We start from the raw sequence: 10,000 nt of genomic DNA, 5'->3' as shown, positions 1-10,000 counted from the left end.
TGGCTTTCCAACTAGGGTTGCAGCTTAGCTAATAATAATGATATGGTAGTAAGAAATTCAGTGATATGGGGGGGGGGATGCTGTTGCACCATGAAGTAAAATTTTCGGGGATGGATAGCAAGAGGAAATTAATAGATCTGGAACGTAGGAAAAATAGAAAGCTCATAAGTGGGTGCACTTGGGTTGGAAGGGATGCTGCAAAGACCATTAAGGAAGCATACAGCGTACCGATTGAGGCGAACTGTAGGTATTAGGCCCTACCCCTCATACTTCCCTTACGAGGTAACGTGTAAATGTTATTCCACATGCATTACTATACTCATTTTTTTTAATGAGGCACATTTGTACAGACTCGCAGGGGTGCCCTTTTAGCTCGGAAAAGTTTCTTATTAGCTGATTGGTTAGAATTATTTTGTCCAACCAATCAGCGATTAGGAAACTTTTCCGAGCTAAAAGGGCACCCATGCGAGTCAGTGCAAATGGTTTCGTTAAAAAAAATTGACTATAGTGGAATATTAAAATCCTATTAAAAACATCTTTGTGGTGAAGTTTCAAAGATGTGTCAGAAACCTTTCAAGAAAAGCGAAGACTTTATTTACGTTTACGACATTCTTTTGTTAAAGATATTTTCCTTCACAAAATTCCGAGGGAATATTACTATCCGGTTCTGGAATAACGATCCAAAATTCACTATGAAATAAGCCCTGTTGAAATGATAGTTTTGCATGCGTTATTACATTAACCTCAGACAGGCTTGTATAATATTTTCATAACATTTTCTTTACATAATTAGCGTACGTACTGTTGTTGAATAAATGGAAAAGTTACTGGTTTGGTTTTTCCACGGACAAAAATACAACGTTTTTCGCAACATCAATAAATGTGGAAAATAGAAGATACTAAAATGTAACCATCTGTAATCATCTTGAGAACATTCGTAACTACCCAAAATTTTTTTTAATGTTATATTGAATAAATCTCATTACTATATGTATATTTCATTCCATATATCATTATATGTTGAATCTCATACCATTAATTTCTTTATTTGGACTCCCCAGGTCAGGAGAGGGTTCTTGACGAACAGTGCCACTTCTCTTGTAAACAGACATGTTAGAGTCACATTTTGATGTTTTTGAGCACTCCACTTGAGATATATGATTCCATTTAATGTAGTGTCATATAATGTGGGTCACTATTAAACTATCAAAGTTGCCAATAATTCATATCACATTGCCGAATAGTTTTTGCTCCACCGTGGCTCGCTTTGCTCTTAAATTAACATTACACCACTGCTCCACTGTTCTGGTAAGTAGTAAATTGATATGCTGCGCACGCCGACCGTGTTGGTCATTATTTAAAATATTATATTTACCTATAATTATGTCATATCATTATATAAAATAACATATCTCAGACGTGAAGTCCTAAAAAATGGATATCTGAGAGGCGGCAATATTTTCTTTTTTCTTATCAGGAAGTCATCTGACTTGTGGAGTCCAAATAAAGAAATTAACAGTGCGTGTATCAATATATCATGGTATATGGAATAAAACTTAACAATAGTAGCGGGTTATATTCAATTTAACATATTACGAAACCTTTGGGTGGATACAAAATGTATAAGAAATCTTTACGACATTTAGTATTCTCTATTTTTTATATATCAGTTTAGTGAGATCGGTGTTACTGTATGGACAGTGTCGTGGTTTGACAATGGAACAATAACCAACAGATTTAGTAGATTTAATAAAAAACCCTAAGAAGAATATTGGTAGTTAAATGGCAGGAAAGGTTTAGAAATGAAACTATAAGAGAGACTACTCGAGTGCCATATGTGGATGAGATCATGGTGAGGGGTAGATGGAGATGGTTTGGGCATGCTCTTCGCACTCCCCAAGAGAGATTAGTTCACCAAAGGTTTAACTGGCCTCCATAAAGAACTATAAAATTTGGAAGACCCAGGCCAATACGGCTGAGGACTAGGAAACGTGAAATAGGAGATTATGAATAGAAAAGTATTGAATTAAAAGTTCAAGATAGAGACGACAAGCGAAATCTAACCGAGGCCCTTTGCCTCAATAGGCGTAGGAGGAGATGATGATGATGATGATGATGATGTTATAATCTGGATTTTAACTAGTCCATATCAAGTTGAAAGCAGTCTTCATTTTAATCATTCAAGGATTCCATTAACATTTCATGACCTCAGGTATAAAAGGTATCTATTAATCTTCATAGTTGAGGTCACGTGCAATTGGTCGACTTCCTTCATTATTTATACTGCATTTAAAGGTTTAAAGGTAACTAATGAATGGCAGAGACAATGTACAGTGACAATATCCTACAGACTGACCATATATACAAACTTGCAGCAAATCTTTTTATGTTGAATAGGCTGATATAAGTCTTTTTATAGTTTATATATGAAAGATCTGTTTTAATGTTTTTAAAATATTTCATTTTCATTGTTCATTACTTCTTATATCGTTTCTTTATTTCCTTTCCTCACTGGGCTATTTTTCCATATTGGAGCCATTGGGCTTATAGCATCTTGCTTTTCCAACTAAGGTTGTAGCTTAGCTAATAATAATAATAATCATAACAATAATAATAATAATAATAATAATAATAATAATAATAATAATAATAATAATATGATCAGCGCCAAAGGCCCCTATCCACACAAGCTAGGACCAGGGAGGGCCAGGCAATGGCTGCTGACGACTTAGCAAGTAGACTTATAGGCTCCCCCAAAAACCCTTCATCCTTAGCTCACAATGAAGGTGAGGTTGCAGATACTAAAAGAAATTATGGAGCTTGAACGGGCCCCAAACCCCAGTTCGGCAGATCGCCAGGCAGGTACAATCACTGTATACAGAAAGAAATATAAAAGGTAAACCTTATGACTATTTTCCTCAATAGTAATATGAGGGGGGCGAGAGTTCCTGAGCACAAAACTCCTAAAACATTACTCATTTTCAATTAAATTAAAAAAAAAAACAATTATGTATTCGAAAACATTGTTTTTAGTTGCATCTTAAATGTATTATTATTATTATTATTATTATTATTATTATTATTATTATTATTATTATTATTATTATTATTACTTACTTACTTACTTACTTACTTACTTACTTACTTACTTACTTACTTACTAAGCTACAACCCTTGTTTGAAAATCAAGATGCTATAAACCCAAAGGCTCCAGCAGAGAAAATAGTCCAGTGTGGAAAGGAAATGAGGAAACAAATAAACTACAAGTATTGAAAAACTAAACAAAATATTTTAAGAACAGCAACAGAGGACACTTAATAAAAAATGTAACATATAGATTATATTTCTAAGAAAAGGATGTATTTTTCAGTAATTACCATTCATATGCAGTACTGTATTCATTACAGACGCCAAGAAAAAGGTTCTTAACACAGCCTTGATCAGAGTGAGGAATTTCGTCCTATCTTCTACTTTACGTCTTATCTAACTTAGAAGAAATGAGGCAAATAGAAATACCATTTGATAGGTCTCATCCATTATGACACTCCCAAAAACTAATTACGTCACATGAATGTATGCCACATATAATTTTATCTGATTTCTCTTCCCCTTGTTTTGTTAATTTTCTATAGTTTATATAGGAAATATTTAGTTTAATGTTGTTACCGTTCTTAAAATATTAAAATTTTCCTTGTTTCCTTTCCGCACGGGGCTATTTTCCCTGTTCTAACTACGGTTGTAGCTTAGCAAATAATAATAATAATAATAATAATAAAATTTTCCTTGTTTCCTTTCCGCACGGGGCTATTTTAATAATAATAATTCAACAGACTTCTGTAATCTGTTTCCCCATTCCTTGACCAGTAGCTACAGAAGCTGTGATTTTTCCCTTGAACAGATCTAAATATATAAATTTTGTTCACATTTATGCTTTTCGCGTTTATAACTGCAGGGATATATCAAAGCTTCAACTGTAGAGGACACATATTTGTGTGTGTGTGTTTTTTTTTTTAGAATCAAATCAAATCAAATCAAATACAGAACGAAATTGATACAGATTTTACGAATTTTACTGCAACATTTTTAATACCACCACTGTAGAGAAAACACTAACGTACATTTCTAAAAGAATTTCCATTTAATTCGTTAGAATTTTGATTACATATTTTCCTACTTTGCCAAAGGTTATCCAAAATCAGAAAAAAGAGAGCCTCAAATAACCATGAGATAATAGCCACACGTAATCACGAGCACTCACTGATAAGGCAGACACGTTATCACATAAAAAAGAAAGAAAATTGCTTGAGAAATCAATTCCTTGTAATTTTGGAAGGAACCACAAACCAATCAACTCTTGAGGTTATTATCAGTCGAGTGTAAACAATTCAAAGGCAATTGAAACAGACTTCTCTCTCTCTCTCTCTCTCTCTCTCTCTCTCTCTCTCTCTCTCTCTCTCTCTCTCTCTCTCTCTTTCTCTCTCTCTCTCTCTCTTTGTGGATTCTGATCTCATATGAGATAAGATACGGCCCATTGGCCTCTCTTTAACCTCCCTCCACCTTCCTCCTGGTGCTCTCGAGTCTAACCACCCACATCCTTCCCTCCCCTCACCTGTAACCAACCCCTTCCCTTCCCTTCTCTGTAACCACCTCTTCCCTTATCTGTAACCCCCCCCCCCCTTTTAATTCCCTGTAACCACCCCCTTCCTTCCTCTGTAACCTCACCTTCCCTCCTTCTCCTGTAACCACCCCCTTTCATTCCCCTGTAACCACAGACTTAATTCCCCGTAACCACCCCTTCATTCCCCTGTAACCACCCCTTTCCTTCCCTGTAACCACCCTCCTATCCCCTGTAACCAACACCCTCTCCTCTACTCTTCTGTAACCACCACTCCCCTGCAACTAATCCACTTCTCCACCCTTGTAACCACCCCTTCCCTACCCTCCCCTGTAACCAACAACCTTCCTTCCCCTCCCCTGTAACCACCCCTTCCATACCCTCCCCTGTGATCACCCCTTCCCTCCTTCTCCTGTAACCAACACCATTCCCACTCCTCTCCTGAAACCACCCCATTCCTTTCTCCTATCTGTAACCACCTCCCCCTCCCCTCCCCTTCACTGCAACCAGCCACCTACCCTCCCCTGTAACCACCCATCTCTCCTCTTCCCCTTTCGCGGCCTTAAAAATAGATAGTAAAGATCAAGATACGAGACATGTAAACTCGCCACTGAAGTTCCTCTAACGACGTATCTGTTGTGCGTTTCTCTGTCCTTAAGAGACTCAGTTGAGAAGAAGAAGAAGAAGAAGAAGAAGAAGATGAAGTTGAAGAAGAAGGAGGAGGAGGAGGAGGAGAGAAGAATAGGAAGAAGTATTGTGACATTGAGAATTTCTTTTTCTCTTCTTGCATAAAGGATGAGACCGATGACGGAGATCTGTGAAGCGTTAGATAGAGAGAGAGAGAGAGAGAGAGAGAGAGAGAGAGAGAGAGAGGAGAGAGAGAGAGAGAGAGAGAGAGAGAGAGAGAATAACGTTTTCTTATTCATTTTTAATATATCCTTCCACTAGAGGCCAATAGGGAATTAACTTAAGGTACACACAAATGTTCCAGATCGGTAATGACATAAAAGTTATGAGAGAGAGAGAGAGAGAGAGAGAGAGAGAGAGAGAGAGAGAGAGAGAGAGAGAGAGAGGAGAGAGAGAGAGACGTTTTATATAAAACTAACTCCTGAGACAATAATCGGTTTACGTAAGAGCCTCTCAGATTAACCTTAAAGATAGTCACTCCATTCCAGAGTATTATTATTATTATCATTATTATTAACTAAGCTACAACCCTAGTTGGAAAAGCAAGATGAGATGAAGAAGTTATTTTTTCCTCTGCCTAATTTCTAGGTAAATTTTAGTATGTTCTAAATATCTAAAAAACCTACGAGCTTGAAGAACGTATTTAATCCCTAGAAAATACCACACAAAGCTCTAGAAGTATGATATTGGAATTAAAAAACATAAACAAACATAATATAATCACTAAATAAAAAAAAAAAAAACCTACTAAAACAATGAAAAGTAAACATCACAATACAAAAACTAATAAAAAACGTCAAGAATCCATTAACAATAACAACAATTAAACCATAGATAATATCAGTCTCTGAGCGTTTGTTTTTTGTTCGTTAAAAGTATATCTTAGGAACATCTGAATACCATTGGGATGAAAATGGCGACCATGTTGGGATGATTAGCTTGCGAGAGAAACGAGCTCTGAGGAGAGATAGTTACCAAGGAGACTACTAATTGTCTGAGCTGATATATAGCGACTATTAATCATCTCGAGATGGTTGCGTAATGAATATATTTACTAAATCTCGTTAAATGCTGTGTAGTAGATTGGCAAGGGCACCAGCCACCCGTTGAGATACTTCCGCTAGTGTTATTAGGTCTTTAACTGGCCAGGTAGTACTACCTTGGATCCCTTTTCCTGGTTATGGCTCATTTTTCCTTTGCCTACACATACATTGAACAGTCTGGCCTATTCTTCACAGATTCTCCTCTGTCCTCATACACCTGACAACTCTTGAGATTACCAAACCATTCTTCTTCCCTCAAGGGTTTAAATACTGGGCTGTAACTATTCAGTGAACATTTCCTCTTTTTAAGGGTAGAAGAGACTCTTCAGCTATGGTAAGCAGTTCTTTTAGTAGGACACTTCAAAAATCAAACCATTGTTCTCTGGTCTGGAATAGTGCCATAGCTTCCTTTGCCTACACATACACCGACTAGTCTGGCCCATTCTTTACACATTCTCCTCTGTCCTCATACACCTGACAACTCTGAGATTACCAAACCATTCTTCTTCCCTCAAGGGTTTAAATACTGGGCTGTAATTATTCAGTGAACATTTCCTCTTGTTAAAGGTAGAAGAGACTCTTCAGCTATGGTAAGCAGTTCTTTTAGTAGGACACTCCAAAAATCAAACCATTGTTCTCTGGTCTGGAATAGTGCCATAGCTTCCTTTGCCTACACATACACCGACTAGTCTGGCCTATTCTTTACACATTCTCCTCTGTCTTCATGCACCTGACAACTCAGATTACCAAACTATTCTTCTTCACTCAAGGGTTTAACTACTGCGCTGTATTTGTTCGGTGGATATTTCCACTTGTTAAAGGTAGAAGAGACTCTGGTCTTGGGTAGTGTCATAGCCTCTGTACCATGGTTTTTCAAAGTCTTGGATTAAATTTCTCTTGCTTGAGGGTACACTTGGGAACGCTATTCTATCTGTTCCCTTATTCCCTGTCATCACTGAGCTACTTTCCCAGTTGAAGCCCTTAGGCTTTTAGCCTCTTGCTTTTCGAACTAAGGTTGTAGCTTAGTTGTTGTTAATAATAATACATACATAATAACAACAACAACAACAACAACAATAATATTAATAATAATATTAAACAAAATAATAATAATAATAATAATAATAATAATAATAATAATAATAATAATAGTTCACGGCCAAACAGCAAAATTAAAAATAACCTCTTGATTATTTGCTAAAAGAAAAAAAAAAAAAAACCGAACTAATTCTGACAAAATCCTAATGTATTTATAACATTAAACTTCACATCATATCTACTTCGATAAAATATATACATAAAATATCAAGATTATCGACTGTCACTTCGTATACTGCATTTCTCCCAACGTGGGTGGACCGTTAACGATAAGTATGCATATTTCGTTCGTTCCACATCGCCCGGAGCTTGTCCAAGAGTTCTGTTTTTGACGTTGTTAATAGTTTATATAGGACATATCTGTTTTTGACGTTGTTAATAGTTCATATAGGACATATCTGTTTTTGACGTTGTTAATAGTTCATATAGGACATATCAGTTTTTGACGTTGTTAATAGTTCATATAGGACATATCTGTTTTTGACGTTGTTAATAGTTTATATAGGACATATCTGTTTTTGACGTTGTTAATAGTTTATATAGGACATATCTGTTTTTGACGTTGTTAATAGTTTATATAGGACATATCTCATCATTTATTCATTTCCTTATTTCTTTTCCTCACTGGGCTATTTTTTCCCTATTGGAGCCCTTGGGCTTATAGCATCTTGCTTTTCCAACTAGGGTTGTACCTTGGCTAGTAATAATAATAATAATAATAATAATAATAATAAATGTGCATACCACCGATAGACATGGTATCACACACCGAGGCAGGGTTGAAAGGTTGGCCTTTTTCAGGCCTAAAGCCTCAAATTTGGCCCTTTTGAAATTAGTTGGCCTTGAGTAACATCATGGAAAAAAAGGTTGGCATTAATTGCTATACTTTTGGCCTTTTAAAACTGTAGTTGATTAGAAGTTGGCCTTTTAAAACTGCAGTTGATTAGAAGTTGGCTTTTAAAACTGTAGTTGATTACAAGTTGGCCTTTTAAAAACTGAAGTTGATTAGAAGTTGGCCTTTTAAAACTGTAGTTGATTAGAAGTTGGCCTTTTAAAACTGTAGTTGATTAGAAGTTGGCCTTTTAAAACTGTAGTTGATTAGAAGTTGGCCTTTAAAAACTGTAGTTATTAAAACTTGGCCTTTTAAAACTGCAGTTGATTAGAAGTTGGCCTTTTAAAAACTGCTGTTGATTGGAAGTTGGCCATTTAAAACTGTAGTTGATTACAAGTTGGCCTTTTAAAACTGTAGTTGATTAGAAGTTGGCCTTATAAAGCTGTAGTTGATTAGAAGTTGGCCTTTTAACAGCTGATTAGAAGTTGGCCTTTTAAAACTGTTGTTGATTAGAAGTTGGCCTTTTAAAAGTTGATTATAAGTTGGCCTTTTAAAACTGTAGTTGATTAGAAGTTAGCCTTTTAAGACTGTAGTTGATTAGAAGTTGGCCTTTTAAAACTGTAGTTAAATAGAGGTTGGCCTTTTAAAACTGTAGTTGATTAGAAGTTGGCCTTTTAAAACTGCAGTTGATTAGAAGTTGGCCATTTAAAACTGTAGTTGATTAGAAGTTGGCCTTTTCTATATTTAGAAAACCTGGCAACCCTGCACCAAGGTCTCGCCATTAAGACCATTTATAAAATTTCGCGTGATCAATCAAAATCTCTCTTTCAAATGAGCTGGGAATTATTAAAGCATTCTTTAGAAAACTGATGATTCTTTGAGAAAGAACAGCATTCACTTTGTACCTAAATGCGACAGTGTAAAGGAAAATAACTCCAATTCGGGAGTCGATAATAATCATTATACCAAAGTGAACAATTTAGGAAAAAATAACCTGAAATCAAAGTAATGGCTACCCATTCATATTCGGGAATAAATCTCATATTTTAAGTAATTCTTCAAGAAGAAAGTTGTCATTTTATGGGAGATATTGATCCAGACAACAAATGCCAGCCATACCAGAAAACCCGATTGGCAACCATACCTTTGTAATGTCTCCTCGAGTGCTGGAGATATGAATGGCACTGAGTATTGATTTGTACGTTGACAAATGGCAATTGCAGGGTGACGTAGCTGTGCAATTGCTTAAATAAACAAGAATAAATATCGTCAAGGGTTACAGTGGATTTCATAATGATTTGATTGGTCTGCGAATCACATTCCACATTCTGTTAAATGTTTTCTTTCTTTATGATGATGTATGATTTTGGGGGTTCTTGCTGAATGTCAATGTGTGTGTGTATGTGTATGTGTGGGCGAGGGTATATACGCGTTAATACGTTGTACTAAGTATGGATATATCAGTGTAAGATAATGTGTGTATGTGTGTGTAGGCGAGGGTGTATTTGTGTGAATACATTTGCACTGTGTGGATATATAGGTATACATTTGTGTGGGTTGATGTAACGTGTGGATAGGTAAGATGGTGTGTCTGTGTGGATAAGACAACGTTTATGTGGATTACATTGTATTTATTTGAATATGCAAGTGGTTTGTGTGGGTGGAATTATGTTTATAAAGATATAGGAAGGAATGTGTTTGTGAGTCTAAGCGTTTGCTTGTATG

Source organism: Palaemon carinicauda, chromosome 44, assembly GCF_036898095.1.
Source record: "Palaemon carinicauda isolate YSFRI2023 chromosome 44, ASM3689809v2, whole genome shotgun sequence".
In the NCBI taxonomy this organism is placed as follows: Eukaryota; Metazoa; Arthropoda; class Malacostraca; order Decapoda; family Palaemonidae; genus Palaemon; species Palaemon carinicauda.
This window is presented reverse-complemented; position numbering follows the sequence as displayed.